This window comes from Acinonyx jubatus, chromosome B2 (genome assembly GCF_027475565.1).
Source record: "Acinonyx jubatus isolate Ajub_Pintada_27869175 chromosome B2, VMU_Ajub_asm_v1.0, whole genome shotgun sequence".
Classification (NCBI taxonomy): domain Eukaryota; kingdom Metazoa; phylum Chordata; class Mammalia; order Carnivora; family Felidae; genus Acinonyx; species Acinonyx jubatus.
In genome coordinates, this window is record NC_069385.1 from 62,046,354 (window position 1) to 62,065,661 (window position 19,308).

At 39.7% G+C, this 19,308-nt stretch overlaps 1 long non-coding RNA gene across 1 annotated transcript in view; it reads left to right on the forward strand.

Annotated features, from left to right (window-relative positions):
- The window catches only part of LOC128315570 (uncharacterized), a 118,087-nt gene that overhangs the window by 75,255 nt on the left and 23,524 nt on the right, over positions 1–19,308 (forward strand). The window contains exons 4-6 of the long non-coding RNA XR_008298447.1: positions 3,268–3,477; positions 10,487–10,580; positions 12,363–12,502. This is a non-coding gene — a long non-coding RNA (uncharacterized LOC128315570). The remainder of the gene's footprint in view (positions 1–3,267; positions 3,478–10,486; positions 10,581–12,362; positions 12,503–19,308) is intronic.

Genomic DNA, 19,308 nt, shown 5'->3' on the forward strand with positions numbered 1-19,308 from the left:
TTAAAAAAAGAAATGGCAGGACTATATACTGGCTGGCGGGTGTAGGGGATTTTTTTTTTTTTTTTTAAGCCAACATTTCAGGCAAAGAAAGCTGAGCAGAAGGGCTCAGGGGCCCAGGGGACCGAATCAGCATGAACAACTGAGGACACAGTCTTTTCCATTCTTTGTATTCAAAACCCATTAAAATAACAGAAAACGGACAAACATGTCACAGTGCTCGTAACAGGACAGGGTACCATTTTCTGCCAGAGACCGAGAAATTTCCGGACTATAGAGAATGGAAGGGATAGGACTGGCCAGAACAGAGAACACCACAGTCTAACATAAACCAGGAAGAAAGCTGATGAACTTCTACTTTTCTGAACCTGCTAATATCAGCCTGTAAACTCATGGCAAGAGGAGGAAGAGGTGCTGGGAAATCATCAAGATTGTTGTTGGTTCTTTTTAACCTGTGTCAGGACATGTAGGCCAGCCCTCCCTCTCCTCACTGTGTCACACTGAGCAACAGGTGGCAGAGGTGCTTGCCACCAAGCTCCCAGGTAGTAAGGCAAGTAAAGATGCCACCCAAGAAGCCCTCGAGGTTGGGTATCGGACTGGAGGGAATGCTGAGCTCCATGACAGATGTAGGGTAGGAGGCAAAGCCATTAACGTCCTCGAATGAGTAATAAATTCTTATTTTACCGGTGGAGAGGAGGGGTTTGCTATATGTGGACATAAAGCAGGCCGGCTGATGGAGACTCCTCTCCTCCTTCAGGGCAGAAGAGAGGCATGATGAGAAACACAGGAATACCACTCCACCTCTATGCATTAATCAACCTTGCTCATTATTCGCAGAATGAATGGGCAACCAAGGATTGCCAAACATTGGATACAAACTAACAATATAAAAGACAAGAACTAAGCGAACTAGCATAATGGTTGAAAACATAATTTGAAGAACTAAAGAAAATATTGAATCACTTCTAACCTCAGGATATCCTCAGGATACTAATTCAACAGTCTTTCGAATAGAAATTCTCTTTTAACATCATTATGTTATGTTATGTTAACTTCATACCATAACATTGTTATGAAAAAGGAGCAATCAGAAAATAAAGATTTCTTGGAAATTAGAATTTTGATCACTGGAATTTTAAAATTAACAAAAGAGCTAAACAGTATAAAGGACACAGGTAAAAATATATTACTGATTTGAAAAGTAAAGCTGAGAAAATCTTGTAGAATATAATGGGCATTAGAGACAAAAGTTTTAAGAACTGATTTTACATGGAGGGTCATGGAGCATCAATACCTAAGGTCCAACATCCATCTAATTGTTTTTGTTTTTTTTAGTAGGAGAGAGTCAAGGAGAAGTGAAGACATAATAGAAATCATAGAAAAAAAAAATCCCCCAGTATAAGGTATAAACTTGAGTGTAAGAAAGTTTACTGAATGGGGCACCTGGGTGCCTCAGTGGTTACACATCTGACTTGGGCTCAGGTCATGATTTCACGGTTCGTAAGTTTTAGCCCTACGTTGGGCTCTGCGCTGGAAGCTCAGAACCTGGAGCCTGCTTCTGATTCTGTGTCTCCCTCTCATTCTGTCCCTCCCTGCTCACACTCAGTCTCTCTGTCTCTCTTTCAAAAATAAATAAACATTAAAAAAAAATTAAAAGAAAGTTTACTGAATGGTAAGGGACTTGCCATTAATCATATCCTAATGAATATCTGAGCAAGGATATGTCAGCATTGAGACATTTGTTAATGAGGGGCTCCTGGGTGGCTCAGTTGGTTTAAGTGACCGCCTTCAGCTCAGGCCATGATCTCCGGTTCGAGCCCCGCCTAGGGCTCTGTGCTGAACCCTTGTTCAGAACCTGAAGCCTGCTTTGGATTCTGTGTCTCCTCCTCTCTCTGCCCCTCTCCAGCTTGTGCTCTCTCAAAAATAAATAAATGTAAAAAAAAATTTTTTTAAAGACATTTGTTAATGAAATTTACTACTCTGACAGGTTAAAAGCTAAAAGCTGTGTTAATAGTCAAAATAACAGTTGTGTACACATTCACCATTACTATTCACATTCTATTGGGTGACTAAGACAAGAAGAGTATTTACTAGATATAAATACCCGTAAATAAACTTAAGAAGAGTTCCAACTTCCTGTCAGTAGGAAAAAACAAATTAAGGCAATACAATAGGAATGCATACTCTTCCCTCAAGCATTTCAAATCTGAGAAGGTGGAAACAGGCCATCTCAAACATTGTTGCTGGTAGTGGAAAATGGAAAGCTTTCAGAAAGGGGCACTGCAAAGGCAGAGATTTTTAGAGACAAACTATCCTTCTAGGTGTCTATTGCAGAGAAATACTGGTGGGCTTGCATGGAACTACATGTAGAAGACATTCATTGCCACACATTTTATCAAAAGAAGGCTAGCAACGCAAATGTTAAAAGTGGAGAAATGTGTCGAAGAAACGAGGATATATTACTCCTGAGAAATAGGTTGCAGTAAAATGTAATAAAATGGAAATGCAGTTCTTTAAAATCCTCTGAAGAAAAATAGTGTGATGTTTGGAGAGGAGATAAAGAAGCACTGGGGTGGTGGGTCTGAGAGCTTGTCTTCTGTATCCCGCGTTTGCCTACTGCTCACCGACCTGCGGAGCCCCGGCACCCCGCCAAGCCAGGATCATGCTTTACTCTATACCTGCTTGCTTCTCTACAGTCTTGCTTCTCTACAGCCGACGTGGTGCCACAGCAATCGTAACAACACTCTTGTCCTGGTGCAATTTTCCTTTTTAATTCATTCTCCTTCTGACTCAGAACTATGCAGAAGGAAGCATTTTTCCCCCTTAACTTGTGTTTCTCAGAGAAACCAAAGCTCATAGAATTGAGATTCATTGAATTTTTCTGCAAAACAACAACAATGACAACAACCACCACCTGCGTGTTAAGGATTTATGTTGTAAGTCAATCCAGTGCCTTGGTATCTTCGGTGAAGGTCACTGCTGGGAGTGATGAGAAAGTAGAACAGTTATGATTCGGGCAGTGGTAAATAAGCTTGTAGAAGAATAAAATTCTCTTTGTTTTGCTTGCAGAACCTAAATTTCTTCCACCTGCTTCCCTTCCTTCTTGGTTTCAGAGAAGCTAACCCTGTTATAGCTGGACATTACCGTATTAAAATTTAATCTCCTTTCATCAGTCTGGTCCAGAAAATCTTTCCATTTCAGTACGAGTATTATTACAGCTTCAGTCCGTATCCATTTTGGAGCTGAGCTTCTGAGTTTCCTCTCCCTTAGAGATCCAGTGGGCCCGGGCCTCCATCCCAAAGCATGGAGTGGGTGGAGAAGGTGGGTGGCTCAGATGAAGTGGCCTCCTTTCTCGGCCTCATCTGGTTCTGTGAAGTTGCTGCTGCCTGCTGTGTGCAATGGTGATGAGGACTGAGGCTGATGTTGCATCACCGGATAGCACACGAGATGTCCTTTGGGTATCCTGCCCAACTTCCTAGGGTAAGTAATCCCAGGGAGAAACAGCCACATCTCCCTGCCTCCCCCAGCAGGGTCCACTTCATAGGGTCTTCATATGCCCAGTGGAATGGTTTCGGGGTGGATCCTGGCAGACTGTGCTTCAGGCTACCTTCTGTGCCACATCCCAACACAAGATTACCCATCTGGGAGACTTCGGGAGCAGTCTTTGCTCAGGTCCTTCAAGGGAGGCCACCCCGTATTCCTGCTGCCCTGTCCATTCTCTGGCAACAGGAGATAGGTTGCAGGCTTTGCATGAGAGCAAACACCAAATGAGATGCCAAATCCACTTTATTTAGAATCACTGCAAATTCAGAATTTCAGGAGAAATTCTCTTGGGTACCTTGCCTTTAACCACTCTCTCAATCCCCCACTACAAAGCTCCCTCAAAGAAGGGACAACACAAGTGGTTCTTACCTTCCTTCTCAAATTGAGTGCCCATATTCTTCTGCAGCTCTCTCACACCACCACGGCTACCCGCGCATTGTGAATGGTGCTTCAGAGTGTGTTTCCATGAGCTTGGAACCTGAGGAATTCTAAGTTGTCATCAGTTTTGTTTTTTGGGTTTTTTTTTCCCCAACTGTGAACGTCTCCATAGTAATCGATGCTCTTTCTGTTTAAAAATCGGATGGAGGAAAGTTCTGTTGGCAGTCCAGGACGACAGGGCAAGGCCCTTTTAGTTAATTATTTATATCATCTCTGCAAGAAAGCAGTACTAAAAAGAATTCAGTGACTGAGAAAGTAAGACAAAATTGATATATATAATGAGCAGCTTGCATTGTGAAGTGTTGTCCTCAATAAAAATTTACAGGTGTACCTGTGTGGCTCAGTAGGTTGAGCATCAGACTCTTGATTTTGGCTCAGGTTGTGATCCCAGGGTGGTGGGATGGAGCCCCATGTCAGGCTCCATGCTGAGCCTCTCCCCTGCTCTGCCCCTCTCCCCTGCTCATGCTGTCTCTCTCTCTCTCTCAAATAAAAAATAAAATAAATCTACAGAAATCTGTATTTTTGCAAGTTCCCTAGGTAAGGCCCTTCATGAGCCAGTTTTGGGCTAGTGACAGTTGACAGTGTTCTCCTTGCCACTGTCAGATAGATAGAACAATAAGATGTATGCTAGCCATTCCAGAACATTGGTGAACATCTGGCATTTGGGTGGCTGATCATTCAGAGTAAGAGAAGCAGTAAGGAAAAGATGCCTAGAGAAAACTCAGATATGAGATGATGAAGCCAGCTGTTGTGTGAACTAGTTTTCACTTCTTATGAAGCTGGCTGTACTTGGTATAATTGGGGTGTGGAAGATCCACTACTATCTTTACGATGAGCCCTCTCTCCTCCTTTTCCATTAGTTAATGGATATCTGATCCTTCATCTCCCCAAAGGGATGAAAGTCGGTTCTTGGGAGGCAAGTGAAAGGAATCTTAGATATTACAATGGTTCGTGGCCCTCCCAAACTCAGCCCTCCTCTAAAATCTTGTTCCTTAGTTTTTAATTCCATTCCTCTCTTTAGGGAGAAAGTTAATCTAATCTAAATTTTAATTAATTAACTAATTAATTAAAATGATTTAATTTAAATTCATTGATTAAAATAAAATTTGCTCTTTAGGGGAATGGTAGAGGAAAAAAAAGTTGAGAAACATCCAACATGACCTGACAGAGCCATATATGCTTTCCTCCAAGTATTTCCAAAAAACCAAAGCAAACCAAAACAAAAATTCAACACCAAAACACGAAGAAAAGCAAGGCAATTCTTTCCTCCAAAGTTCCTAAGATTCTCTTACAACATCCACAAAAGTGAATGTTGAGTTAGATGGACCCAGTCCATTTGTAGTCCATGCTTAGAGCAATGGGAAGTCATCCACATTCTTATCCTGTTGGAGAAAGAGAACTTAGAGTTGTCTTCTGTCCAATACTCAATCAGCCATCTTGCATAGATACTACCTAAACACTGATCTTCAGTTCTCTGTTTTGCACCTAAGATATCAGAAGACCAGTAAGCTTATATGACAAGAAATGAAATTTGACTATAAAAATAATAAGCCAATTGCCTGTTTTATATAGTTTTTTTTGTTAGCAAAATAATATTCTTACTCCCAATACTGATACAACTTTAGAAGAAGGATCTTATATTTCCCTGTGTTACCATCCTTTCCCATGTCACTCTCCTCTAAACTCAGAAAAAATTATCTATAGGAGTTTGAGGTTTCTGTTAATGTGTTGTGTTACTTTATGCTAACATAGTCTTTTATAAAACCAAATCAAACATATACCATCTATGGAAGAAGACAAATTCATACAGTTGAGGAACTGTCTTCTATACAGTATAATACTACCACAAGAATCATTTAAATTGGAAAATAAACCAGGTAATGAAAGCCATTTTTCTGCCTCATTAAAAATCTCCACCACATGAAGGTAGGTTGGTCCTGTCTACTTCTACATAATCTTAACATTTGACTGTTGCACCATTAAAACGTTTACCCTCTTATTCATTTCAATAGCTGAAGACCCTCTTTGATGATATAGATGAGACTCTTCTTGGATCCTCACCTATATCTGGGTGATTTTAATCCTAAAGTGGAGTGTGTTTTCTAGGCTAATTGGCTAAGAGGCTCTTTTCCCTTCCACACACTTTTTTAAAAATTACCTTGAGTTCTGAAAGCAGTATGTGTTCTTTCAAGTTGCCTTGTTCACTCCTCTTGAAATCAACTATAAACATTCACCTAAAAGAAACCCGGAATATGGGATGTTTTGAATTTGTAAAAGACACAGTAGGAGCACTAATGGTGGGTAGATTTCTCGATTCTCTGGCTTACCCCATTGATTTAAAACAAAAAACCTCTGACTAACTTTTCTTTAAACCTTTCACTTCATAATAGGGTAAAGTCTGAGTCCTATGTGTACTCATCTCTACTCATTAGGTAACATAAATGTCATGGATATTTATTTATAAATCAATAGGAAATGTTGCCAGTTTAAGACCAAAAAAAAAAAAAAAAAAAAAAAGAAAAAGACATGACTCAATAACAGAAGAGTTAAAAATATTGAATATTTAGGGGCTTTTACTGACATTACAGATCAAGGATTGCCATTGTTATTGATCATCTAAGCTACAGGTAGGCATCATCTTTGTTCATATTAAGATTCCTTTCTCAATAATAAGACATGATAAAGATGAAGAAGATTGTAATTCATACCCATCTGACTGAAAGGGTCTCTTTCAGATGTGAGTTACAGAAAAATCCCAAAGCGTAGGGAGGATTTATTGGCTCCTGTAAAGCCCAGGGGTAGAGCTGGCTTTCAGGTACAACATTTACAGGGGGAAGTTTCCCTTTGTTTCCTGACTGGGCTGTCTTACTGTCCTCTGTGAGTTGGCCTCTTTTCCAGGCTCTCTTCTGTGGCGAGAAGATTGGAAGAGATTCTGAACAATCCTGTCAGGACCTATACTGGGTATTCCCTGTTCCTCCTCGACCTACCTTGACCCCTAGCAATGTGACTTAACACTATGCCTGTTCGGACTTGTACCACCCAATCCCACTTATCCAGAACCCTAGACTGTTTCTTCCTGACTAACTTATTTTATTGCCTTCTAGACATCAGTGTGCTGTTCTATGAGTGGTTACTTTATTTTTTAGGGATCCATGGTTCTTGATCCTGACTGCTTACTCAAATACCCAGAGAGCATTTTAAGAATACAATTGTCTAGGGCACACCCAGAGCAAATATATTAAAAAGCTAGGAATGGGACACAGGCACTGATATATTTAAAAAACTCCCCAATAATTTCATATATAGCCTTAATTGTTGGTATGCTGGTCAATGTTTAACAACCAGCTCTCTGGAGTGGAGGGATTTGTAGTGTTTGCCGATTTCCATGGTGTTAGTTCCTCCACCATGGCCAATTCAAGCTTCGAGTCTGACATCACTTAGCGTGGAGATGGGAAGAGATGCACACTGTCGGCTCTGGTGAGTTCTGACATGTCTATAGCACACAATATGTGCAAGTGGAATCATAGGTTTGGATGACTAGTAGCTTCTTCTCTGCAGCACTTAACACTGTTGACTAATACCTCTTTCCCCCAAGTTGTCTTGGCTTAGTTTCTGGGATACAACAAACCTTTCTTGAGTTCTCCTTCTGTTTCTCTGAATGCCCTTTCTCTAGTCATCTCTTCAGACCTACCTTCCTTAACCAAACTTAACATGGCTGGTCCTAGGTTCTCCTCACCTGACACTAAATTCTCCCTTATTCTTATGGTCTCATTCCTGCCCTTGCCCCAATTACTATCTATGTAATTAAGGACTCTGAATACATTCCTTCAGCAGTGACTTTTCTCCTGGGCAGACCCCCCAATATCCAACTACCTACTCCACAGCTCCACATGTATGTCATATATGTATATGTATATATATATATATATATATATATATATATATATATACACACACACACATATATACATATATATACATATATACATATACACATGTATGTATATATACATGTATATATACATATACATATGTATACATATACATATATACATATACATATATATGTATACATATACATATGTATACATATATACATATACATATATATACATATATATGTATATGTATATATATATATCTGAAATTCAACATTATAAAAATGATATGGCTCTTCCTTCATCCCCCGAAAACCCATTGCCTTCTGGTTTTCTCTAGCTCAGTGAATGGCATGATCGTTCACACTGTGGGACAAGCCAGAATCCAGGGCATTACTGTTGACACCTGCTAACCTTCATATCAAACAGTCGCTACATCCTACAGATCTTCACTTCCTTAAATTGCTCTTGAAATCATTCACTTCTCCCCATGGTCAGTGCTGAAATAAACCATAGAGGAGAGAGATGCTAACTTCCAAGAGAGGTGCATTTGAGCTGACACTTGAAGGCTGAGCAGGATATTGCTGATGAAGGGAAGGAAGGTGTTTGGGGCAGAGAAAGCAGCATGCTGACTGGACCACGACAGACTCACAGATGCCATTTACCTCTCTCCTTGCCTGTCTACCAAACATCACAAGTTTAGCACAGGAAAAACAGAGACTTGATTCTGCCCACTTCTCTGTATTTTGAATTATTCTTCCCTATCTCAGGAAATGGCCTAACTTTCCATTCACCAGTTGCTGAAGGCAAACACCTTGGAATCATCTTTCTTTCATCACCACATCCGGCTCCTCAGGACGTTTTATCTACTCTACCTAAAAGGTGTCCTGAATCTACCTTTCTCTATCTGCACTGCCACTATCCTTGTCCAAGCAATCTGCATATCTTGCATGAATCATAGCAATGTGCTCCTTAGTAGCCTCTGTAAATTCCTTTTTCAACATAGCCGGATGATTTTATAAAGATAATCAGATCATATTTCTCACTTGATGAAAGTCTTCCAGTTGCTTCCCATTACACTAAGAATAAAGGCCATCTCCTAGCCCTAGACTATACGTCTCAACATGGCTTGCACCCTGACCACCTTTCCTACCGTGTTCATTGCCAACTTCCCTCCGGGCTCCACCAGCATTGGCTTTTTTTCCTGCTTGACAAACATGCAAATCTCCCTTTCCCCTCAATATTTCCCCTCCTCCTAGGTCTTATGAACCTTCATGCCTGTAGTGATCTTCTGGAATGATCTGACCCCAAACCTTCATCTCTTCAAGAAGGCCTCCCTGCCCATAGAAACTTCATGAGCTCCTGGCCTGCCCACTTTTCTTACTGACCACAACATTGCTCTTTTCCATTTTCTTTTTTTTTTAATTTTTAAAAACTTTATTTATTAATTCTGAGAGAGAAAGGGCAGAGAGAGAGAGAGAGAGAGAATCCCAAGCAGGCTCCACATCATCAGCACCGAGCCCAATGCAGGGCTCAAACTCACAAACTGTAACATCATGACCTGAGCTGAAATCAAGAGTCAGATACTTAACCGACTGAGCCATTCAGGCACCCCTTTTCCATTTTCTTTGTGGCACTTCTCATTGTGCTCAAAATGTATCCTTTTATCTGTTTACCTCTCTGCCAGCATTTATATATGTGTATATATATATACACACACACATATATATATATACACATATATGTATATTATATATATATGTATATATATATACTCCTTCGTACCTGACCAAAAGTCTCTTTGAGCGCAGCAATCTTGTCTGTTTTATGTATCCCTATTTTCCTAGTATTTAGAATTGTTCCTGGACCATAGTAAGTACTTGGTAAATATTTACTGTTGACAAATATGTACTGTTGAAAATGTTTTCAAAGACTAGGATAAGAATAAAAGAACTATTTGCTTTGTATATTTCTTGTTCAAATGACTTAAATGGCCTGAAGAAATCAATTATATCCCTTCTTTAGTTGGTCCCTTACTCTGTAAAATGAAAATAATGCTTCTTATATATTTGCAAATATGAAGAGTTTAAAGATGTCTGAGAATATAAAGTATTTTTATGGCATAAATATATGGTAAATAAATATGTGGTAGGGACACCAACTATTAAAGCATGATTATCTACACCCCGTCCTCACCAGCTTCTGAGAAGTCCATCGTGGCCTGATCATGTACATCAGAGAAAAGAACGAGGAGGAAATTGAAGAGGAAAGGGGGTTAATAAGATTTGTATTGTAGATGGAGAGTACTAACTCATTGAAGAGAAAAAAAAAAGGCAGAAAAAGAGAGTGAAAGAAATAAATGGGCTAGAAAGATTGTTCTGGCTGAACTAGAGGGCAGGTTTTGGATTACTGGGAGAAAGGAAACAGAATTAGGGTGGGCCCTGGCAGCAAGGAGTTGTGTGTGGGGAGACCGGCAGGGGAGGGGATGGGGGGGATAAGTCGGGAGAGGGCATGTGGATAGGGAAAGAGGATTTCAAAAAGACTTTCTGTGGTTTATGAGTCCTTTTTGGAATTTCCAGAGATGACAGTAAAGACTTAATTTGCTTTTCAATTAATTTTTTGGCTGCCAGTTTGTTTTCTTTACAGCAAAGCACACCCCCTTTCTGCGAACTGGCCCTGGGGAGAGAGCAAGTGGTCTGGCTTTGTGAGGAATACAAGGGAAATGTAAGTGTCATTGGCCAGCCCCCGACCTTCTTCCCTATTACACTTTCCATAGACTTCAATGGGCCATGGGTCTCAAGAGCAGCACCTTGCATGCTGGAAGACTGGGAAGACAGATTAGGAATTCAATTAAATGAAGGCCTCCAATGTGGAGGGCACTGGGCTAGGAGCTTGGGGAAGTTTATTAACTTGCCCAAGGTTATACAGCTGAGCCAGGATTTCACAGGGCTCTATCCAGCTCCAGAAGAGCCTTATGACACAGTGCCTTCCAGCAGCTGATAAAGTGAGAAAACCTTGCTCTTGGCACTAGAAAGCTGGGTGCTAGATCTGGCTCCAGCCCTTACCAGCCATGCAACTTTGGGAACCACATGGAACCATATCCGCGCTTCTAAAATAAAACATTGGACCAGGCCAGTGGCTTCCAGACACCAATTTGAGTGCCAGTGACAGTCTGAGAGGAAGTTTCCATTGGTCAGTGGCAAGAAAAAAAAAAAAAAGATAATATTACATCTACGTCATTATATATTTGTTACTGGAACATTGCTAAGTGGCTTTTCTTGGAAATGGCTGTTCTATTTTTTATTATCAAAATAACTTATTTTAGGATATCATGCTGATATAGGCACTAATTACTTCTGAGGAAAAATATCGTCTTGGTTTATCAATATAGAAACACCACAACCCTTTGTGGGTCCACCAACAGCTGTGAATTCATTGAATTATATTATATCTGATGTCCCTGCTGCAGACTGAAATGCTTGGTTTGGTCAAGTAGTTAAAATTGAATAAAGTGTAGGACAGCTGGCACTCAGCTGTTATAACACTGCAACTGTAACATTTCCTAGCTGCATTACCTTTTAAAAAGCTTGCTCATCTCAGGGCGCCTGGGCGTGGGACTTTGGCTCAGGTCATGATCTCCTGGTTCATGAGTTCCATCCCTGCATGGGGCTCTCTGCTGTCAGCTCAGAGCTCGCTTCGGGGATCTTCTGTCCCCTGCTCCCTGCCCCTCCCTGGCTCCAGCTCCAGCTCTCTCTTTCTCTCAAAAATAAATAAATAAATAAATAAATAAATAAATAAATAAATAAAAGCCTGCTCATCTCAAACAAATAATAGCCAAATACAGGTATCTGTGGCTAGTCTGCGACTGCTGGTTACTACTTTGCAAACCCTACTCAGTTAATTTGTAACGGTTTTCTTGCAGTTCTGATGGTCTGAGGTTCTGTTTTGAATCCCCTACCCAACTTTTTAAGCACATAATTATTTTAATAATTTCATGCATTGGTTAACATGACAATCAAATTATATTAGGGTGCATCCTATAAGTGCTTCACATCATTGTGGAGACTGTTTGGCGACAACAAAGAGCAGGTTTTTACACACCATTATACAGGCTCTTTGCTTGGGTAAAAGTGTGAAGTCAGGGCCTGTTCAGAATGTTTGACAAAACATAAACCGAACTTACGTATTGACTATGTCACAGATTATGATTGAGCAGCAGAGTCACTAGGTCTCATTCTTTACATTTTTATTTTATTATTTCTTCATGAATATGATAATAGCATTCCCACCAAATTAATGAAATAAGCAGTCGGGCTATCGCCTGCATGATAACATCTCAAAAGCAAGAAGTGAAGCCTGCTCTAACGATTTTCCGGTTTTGGGACTAGCAACACAGGCTTTTAAACATTTTCCAGAAGTTCTAGTGTTTTTGGATTCTTCAACTTTATGAACTATTGGAAACTATCCTTTTCTATGATGTAACTTTAATCCGTCTTCCTTTCTCAGGGGGAAAGAAAAGAATCAGCCAACAAAAGAAATTATTTCCTGGAGGTATGCAAAATGAGAAGACACGCCATCAATCTACGTAATTCTTTGTTTTGATGTGTGATTGTAGACGGGGCTACAAAGGAGAGCTTCCAGGCATGGTAAGTGTCCAACCCTGTGGGTGTTAGTTCCCGCAAAAGTCCAATAAGGAAAAAAAAAAAGTGTGATGGGTTTGAGCATTGTTTGAAGGAGCACTGAGAATCAAGAACAGGGAGCTCTGAGAGATAAATGACCTCAAGGCTCTCATTTAGAAACGAGGCCCTCCTGGGATAGGGGACAACTGGAGGCCCACCGGCCACTAGAAGCATCAAGATCATGAGAGCACACCTCTCTCTGGCGTGTGAGTGTTCTTTCTACGAGTCCAGATTAATCAGTGAACAATGGTTGTCCTTCACCATGCTTACAAGTCCCAGCCTCTTCCAGTCTAAGTCTCCAATGTGACAACATTATCCTTAAAATCTTACCCTTGGTCCTATGCCCTTCGATCCATCTTTCAAATTTGAGCTTCTGAGAGAAGTCTTCTGCGACTACCCCTGCCTCCCTGTGCTCATCTTTGCCTTGGTGCAAGTGCAGTGCCATCTACTGATTTATGTGTATTTGGGGATTCTCCAGTCTGAACTACGTTCCCAGTGAAGTCTCAAGGCATGGGGATCCGTCCTGATTTTTCTCTGAACTTTCAGAAGCCACGTATAGGACACGTAAGGGCACAATATACCCAAAGTGAGGTCCACACAAAAGTGAAGTTCATGGGATAATTCCATGAGCTTCTGCTATTGTGGGAGCTGAGTGGAAATAGTATTCCATGATTGAGTATATCTAAGAAACAGTGAGTCAAATAACTTCAAACACCTTTTCCTGAATGACTTCTCAGATGGTGCATTTATAAGAGGGTAATTAGTAGGGCTTCTTGTACCGATTTTATTTTAGAATCCTTTTTTATTCAAGAAATGTACTTAGAAAAATTCTAGTCTTATGACAATGATTACTAGTGCATAGAGAATACCAAATACTAGTGCATAGAGAATAACCTGGGGAGTTGACAAATATTTAGATTTGTAAGCCTCATAGTCACAGTGAGTGAGCCAACAGTTCTTCCAGGGAACTCAGGAATCTGCATTTTAAAAAGCGTCCTAAGCGGTGCTTCTTAAACTTTAACTTGAATAGGAATTGCCTGGGATTTTGTTAAAATGCAGAAATTGTTTGCATAAAAATCCAGAATGCTGGGGCGTTACTAGATTCTGCATTTCTAACAGTTCCTAGGTGAAGTTGTTGCTACTGGTCTGAAACCCGCACTTAGAGTAGCAAGGCTTCCATGATTCTGACCATCCAGTGTTCTCCACTTCTGTTATCATCACAAATGTCACTGTCTTCCAAGGTTTCTGTCACTTTCAATTCATGAGTAAGTGTTGCCTTATTGGTTCATAATGAAATTCAGAGTTGTAATTTCTTTCATTGCTTATTCTACTATCTGAGAAGTGGAACAGTTAGCAAATATGTCAAGATTTATCAGGTGCTCTTGTTCTAACCTTAACACGATGTCCAGATAGCTGCAGTCTTCATAACTCACTATTCCATCGCCAGTCTGAGCCAGGTTTCTGATCTGACTCAGATACTGCCATCCAGACCTTCAGTTTTACTGAACGTATCTGCTACTTCCTTTTTTTGCTATTGTTGTCATATGTTTGACTGTACATTTGACTTCTACATATGTTATAAGCCCCATAAATGTTATGAATGTTTTTGCCTGTAAGAGTAAATTGTCTTTTCAAGAAATTAAGGAAAGAGAAAAATAATCTTTTATATGTGTTTATGTGTTTATTTTTTCTGGCTTTTTCCCCATTGTGTAGATTTCTATTTCCGTGGAGTATCATTTTCTTTTACCCTGAAGAGATTTCTTTTGCATTTCTTGGAATGTGGATCCGTTGCTGAATTCCCTCAGCTTTCATTTATCTGAAAATGTGTTTGTTTCACCTTCATTTCAACCCTTGTTTGTTCTTTTTCTCTTTAAAAATTTTTTTTATTATTTACTTATTTTTTAATTTTTTAGAGAGAGAGCACGTGAGTAGGGGAGAGGAGCAGAGAGAGAGAGAGAGAGAGAGAGAGAGAGGGAGGGAGGGAGAGAATTCCAAGTAGTCTCCATGCTCAGCGTGGAGCCCTATGCAGCACTCAATCTCATGACCCTGGGATCATAACCTGAGCTGAAATCAAGAGTCGGATGCTTACCCCACTAAGCCACCCGGGAACCCCTTTTTTTTTGAAATAACTATAGATTCATAAGAGGTTCAAAAAACTATGTGCAAGACAGTCCTCACAAATTCATCTTCATTTTAAATGTTATGTATATGGATACATCTGGGACTCTAAGTTTTTGTATGTTGGTACATTTGATGTCCTAGAAGTGACTGGTGTTTTGTTTAATTTTAAGTCTTTTTCTCTTTCTGACCATTTGAATAATCTCTAGTGACCTGTTTTCAAGGTCATGGATTTTTTTCTTCTGCAGTGTCCAATCTCCTGTTGAATCTATCCAATGATTGTTTGTAAATTTCAGATATGCATTTTTCAGTTCCTGAGTTTTCAATAGTTGTTTTAAAAACAGTTGCGTTGTTCTCCTGCAATAACTCTCTTCTTTCTCCATTGTATCCATCTTTTGCTAGAAGTTTCCTAGTATCTTGATAATAATAGTTCAAAGTCTTCTGCTAGTTCCAGTATCTGCTTGTATTGGATGTGTTTCCTTTTAATATAGTTTATGTTTTCCTATTTATTCTCAAGTCTCATAAGTTTGTACTGGACTCTAAACATGGTGTATAATAAACAGTGGAGACCGAGAGGAAGTTTGCTATCTTGTTTTACTTATTTCCCAGAACAGCTAAACGCTTTTCTCCATCTGGCCATAGGCTGAGGCCAGTTGGTTCTGATTTCTCCTAGAGTGCAGTGGAGCTGGAGCCAGGCTGCAGCTTTTATTAGATCTGTGGTCAGCCCATCCCCAAGCTCCAGTGCCACCTCTGTGGGTGGAGCTTATCGGTATTTAAGCAGGGAGGGAGTTGGGCTTTGAGTTGAGGGAGTTGAGCAGGGAGTTGAATTTAAGCAGGGAGTTTGAGATATTTTGGTTGACCTTTGGATTCATTTCTGGTAGGGCCCAAGAATTCAAGTGCCAGACTATTTGATTTCCAGGCACATCTTCATTGACTTTGTTTGCATAATTTGACACAGGTTTAGGTCAGGATGGGAAGAAAAGAATTGTCAGGCAATTTGCATTTGGAGCTCTTCCTGATTCTAGGATTCTTCCAGATTCTAAGCCATTCTACCAGCCCACTCTGTTAGAATGTCTCTGCAGTCTCTTCACCTATTGTGGGTCCATGACTACTCTACCCTTCTCAGATCAGACATGTGACCCTGGAGAGGACATCTATTCGTCTCTCTATCCATCCTACTTAGATCAGGCACCTGATGCTACAGATGGAAACTTCTACCATTCTTTTCTCACCTGTGAAGTATTCATTTCTCTCTGGAATTCAGTCGATTAAGCCTTCCTTGCGTCCTCTGCTCTTTGCCAGCCCCATCAATAAGTGTGATTTACAATTTTTCCAGGTATTGTTGTTACAATCGGAACAAAGGTCTTTGCTTCCTTCTTCATCTAACCATTTTAAATAATCACAAAACGAACAAATACTTCCCCCGCTTTTTGTTTGAAATACACGAACCTAGAGCACATTTGTTAAGTAAATAATTCTTACTAGCCAACGTTTTGAATGGACTCCCGTGACTTGCACTGGATTATGGATACACTCAACTTCCCTTAATTTCCAGTTAGTAGTTGAAATCCTTCTTGAGGCATATGAAGTCCTCTCTGGCTACATTGGGTGTATAGGGCCATTGCTGATTTTATGTGTGCTAGATCAGTACTCCAGCTGGGATAATTTCTGTTCATGCCTTCTTAACAGCTTTCCAAGGAAACAATTCTCTTGAGTGTTTTCCCCTGTTAATCATTCTTCCTTTGCTTTTTCTATATATCTGAAATAAAAAGAGAAATTATTACACCTAAGACATACTCTCACCCTAACTCCAGACCCCATGACTATCCAAAATCTTCAATTTCTTCTTGACTTTCAGAAAAAAGGTAAACCTCTCTCAAAAGTTTCCCAGCTGGAAATTCCTACCATTAATGTCATTAAAATTCATTTGTAAGTGTTCTCTTGGCAGACCTTTAAACAATAATTCAGGTAGCCTCAAATTCAAAATTTCTGTGGTTGTTTTCCGAAGAAATTTTTCACTCTATTAAAATATACATTGAATGAAATTTAAACCTATTTTTAAAAAGGTATTTAAAATGGCTTTATAACATTGCTGTTTGAATTATATTCGTCGTTGTTATCTTACATTTAAATTGGCTATTTATGTTAATATCATTCAATTTCTGCATAATAGGAAAAGGGATTTAAAATGGAAATTGAACCCAGGGATATATATTAGTGATAGTTGCTGCAAACAGCAAACTCCACAAGTTTTCTGTGATCATGGGAAGGAGATTAGGTGGGGTTTCTCTTCCCTGCCGTCTATCTTGAGTTCTCTTCTGTCAGACAATGTTTGTGATCATTACCTTACATATCTTTCTATAGTCTGTATCTCACTGTGGGCTAAGGAAGAGGCAAAAAGGAGCAGGACCAAGACAGAGGGTCGTAAAGGTTTTGTGACTGCTTAGTACTCAGAGTCCGGGGATAATTAGCAAAGTCTATCTCTTTGGTTTTCTCCTCCACACTTTCTCCATCCAAATCTTTCTTTCCCCATGTATTTTTCACACCCATTGCCTTCTAAGAAATAGTCATACATTTGCACAAGACCGATGAGACTGTGAAGGTCAGCTCATTTCTTCCTCAGTTTACCTCTTTGACATTCATTTCAACCTTTGTCGTTGTTACAGTGAAACCATCCTGCTTCTGGTCATTCCGGAGAGCATGAAGGGGTGTGAGTTACTAAAAATGTAGCCACAGTCTTCAGTTTCTACATAGACTAACAAAAGTATGGTAAACTCTATGAGTGTTTAGTGTATACCAGGCTAGGATGTTAGTTGAATACAGAGTTATAAAGATTGTCACATAAGAAGATTGTCTCCAAAACGATTGTATACACTTGATATGCAATTTATATGGCTTTTTTCATTGACAGTTCTTGCTTGCCTACTATGAGTTTGTCCTATATTGAGGCAAGAGCCTGGTAGGGCATGGATAATTATAATTACTCTCTGTCAGCACTTGTGGTTTATGACTCCTGTACCTATTGCCGGAATTGCATTAAGTAAGCAAAAAGCAACCAGAATAACAATGGCTTAAATAAAATAGAAATTTGTTTTTCTTAAGCTGAAAAGAAGTCTGGAAGTTAGGCAGTGGAGTCATTTTGGATGTAAGTTGAAATTATGCAAAATTTGAAACATGAAAATATTCCAATGTTTTGTTCATGTAGTTCAATGCTACATCTATGTTACTCTACCTTCCACTTTAAAATGTCTAAAGACAGAAGAAACTACCAGGAAATGCCGAGAGAGAGGTTAACAGGAAGTGAGAAACATAGAAAAAATATATTTTTTGAGTAATAGTAATTTTTACCTGTCACTAAGTACACAAAAAGCTCTAGCCCAAGAGGGAAATTCAATTTATTCCATAAGACTCAGGAGCAGCTTTTATTTGAATTGGACTTGTCCAATAACCAAAAAATTTGTCTTGAGATGTACAAATTTCTCTCTACTAGAAAAGTTTATAAAGGATCATAGCTTCTAGAAATGTTTTCAGAGAACTCTCTGGAAAAGTTTGCAAAGATATATGATCATAATTCCAGTGTTTAAAATATCAGTAATGTAAAATAACCTATTTACTTAATAATAAAGAATTGGTTGGATAAAGTAGATTCACACACTATACAAGCTTTAAAGTGACCACATAAATATTTATTGACAGAGAAAGAGGTTCTTGACATATAGTGGATTAAATGAATGAGTTACAAAGCCAACCCCATAGTATGATTTCACATGTGTGTTTAAATGATCACCAGAGCATATATATCCACATACCCACGGAGAGTCAAGGAAAAATCTAGTGGGTGTTGCCAGTGGAGCTCAGAAGGGCTCAGTACCCCATCTCTGAGCTCATTACAACCTACCATGTTGGTTGTATCCCTTTTTACCTTCTTTCTTTATTTTCAGCCCAAATTCTTCGATATCTTGAGTTCTTCAACAACTGACAACTATTGTTTTCTAAGAAAACAATCTACCTGTTTTATTTATTTTATTTTATCTGTGCATTGTTCCTTTTCTTCCTTCGAAAGGTACAACACTGAACCTAAAAACATACTGGCTGGAAAGTAACATCTTAAAATAACTCCCTTGTCTGTAGCTAATGGGAGCCTTGGCTAGAGAGATGGCTATCTAAAACCCCATTGCTCTTGGGGCGCCTGGGTGGCTCAGTCGGTTAGGCGTCCGACTTCAGCTCAGGTCGCGGTCTCGCAGTCCGTGAGTTCGAGCCCCTCGTCGGGCTCTGGGCTGATGGCTCAGAGCCTGGAGCCTGCTTCCGATTCTGTGTCTCCCTCTCTCTCTGTCCCTCCCCCGTTCATGCTCTGTCTCTCTCTGTCTCAAAAATAAATAAACGTTAAAAAAAAAATAATTTAAAACCCTGTTGCTCTCAGAGAGGCGAAACAACAATAACAAACCAAAAACCCGAAAAACTTCTGGAGGATGGACCAAAAGGGTGGAAAATTTAATACTGTCTTTAGAAAATTTCATACTTATGATGATAAAGAATGTACCACTTATTTCTTCCTTAAAATTGTGAACAGGTAAAAGTGCCTATCCTCGTGTATCCTGAAGTTCTTTCCTCGGGGATGTGACATGTTCCCACAGATCAGTTCACCTGGTTCTGCT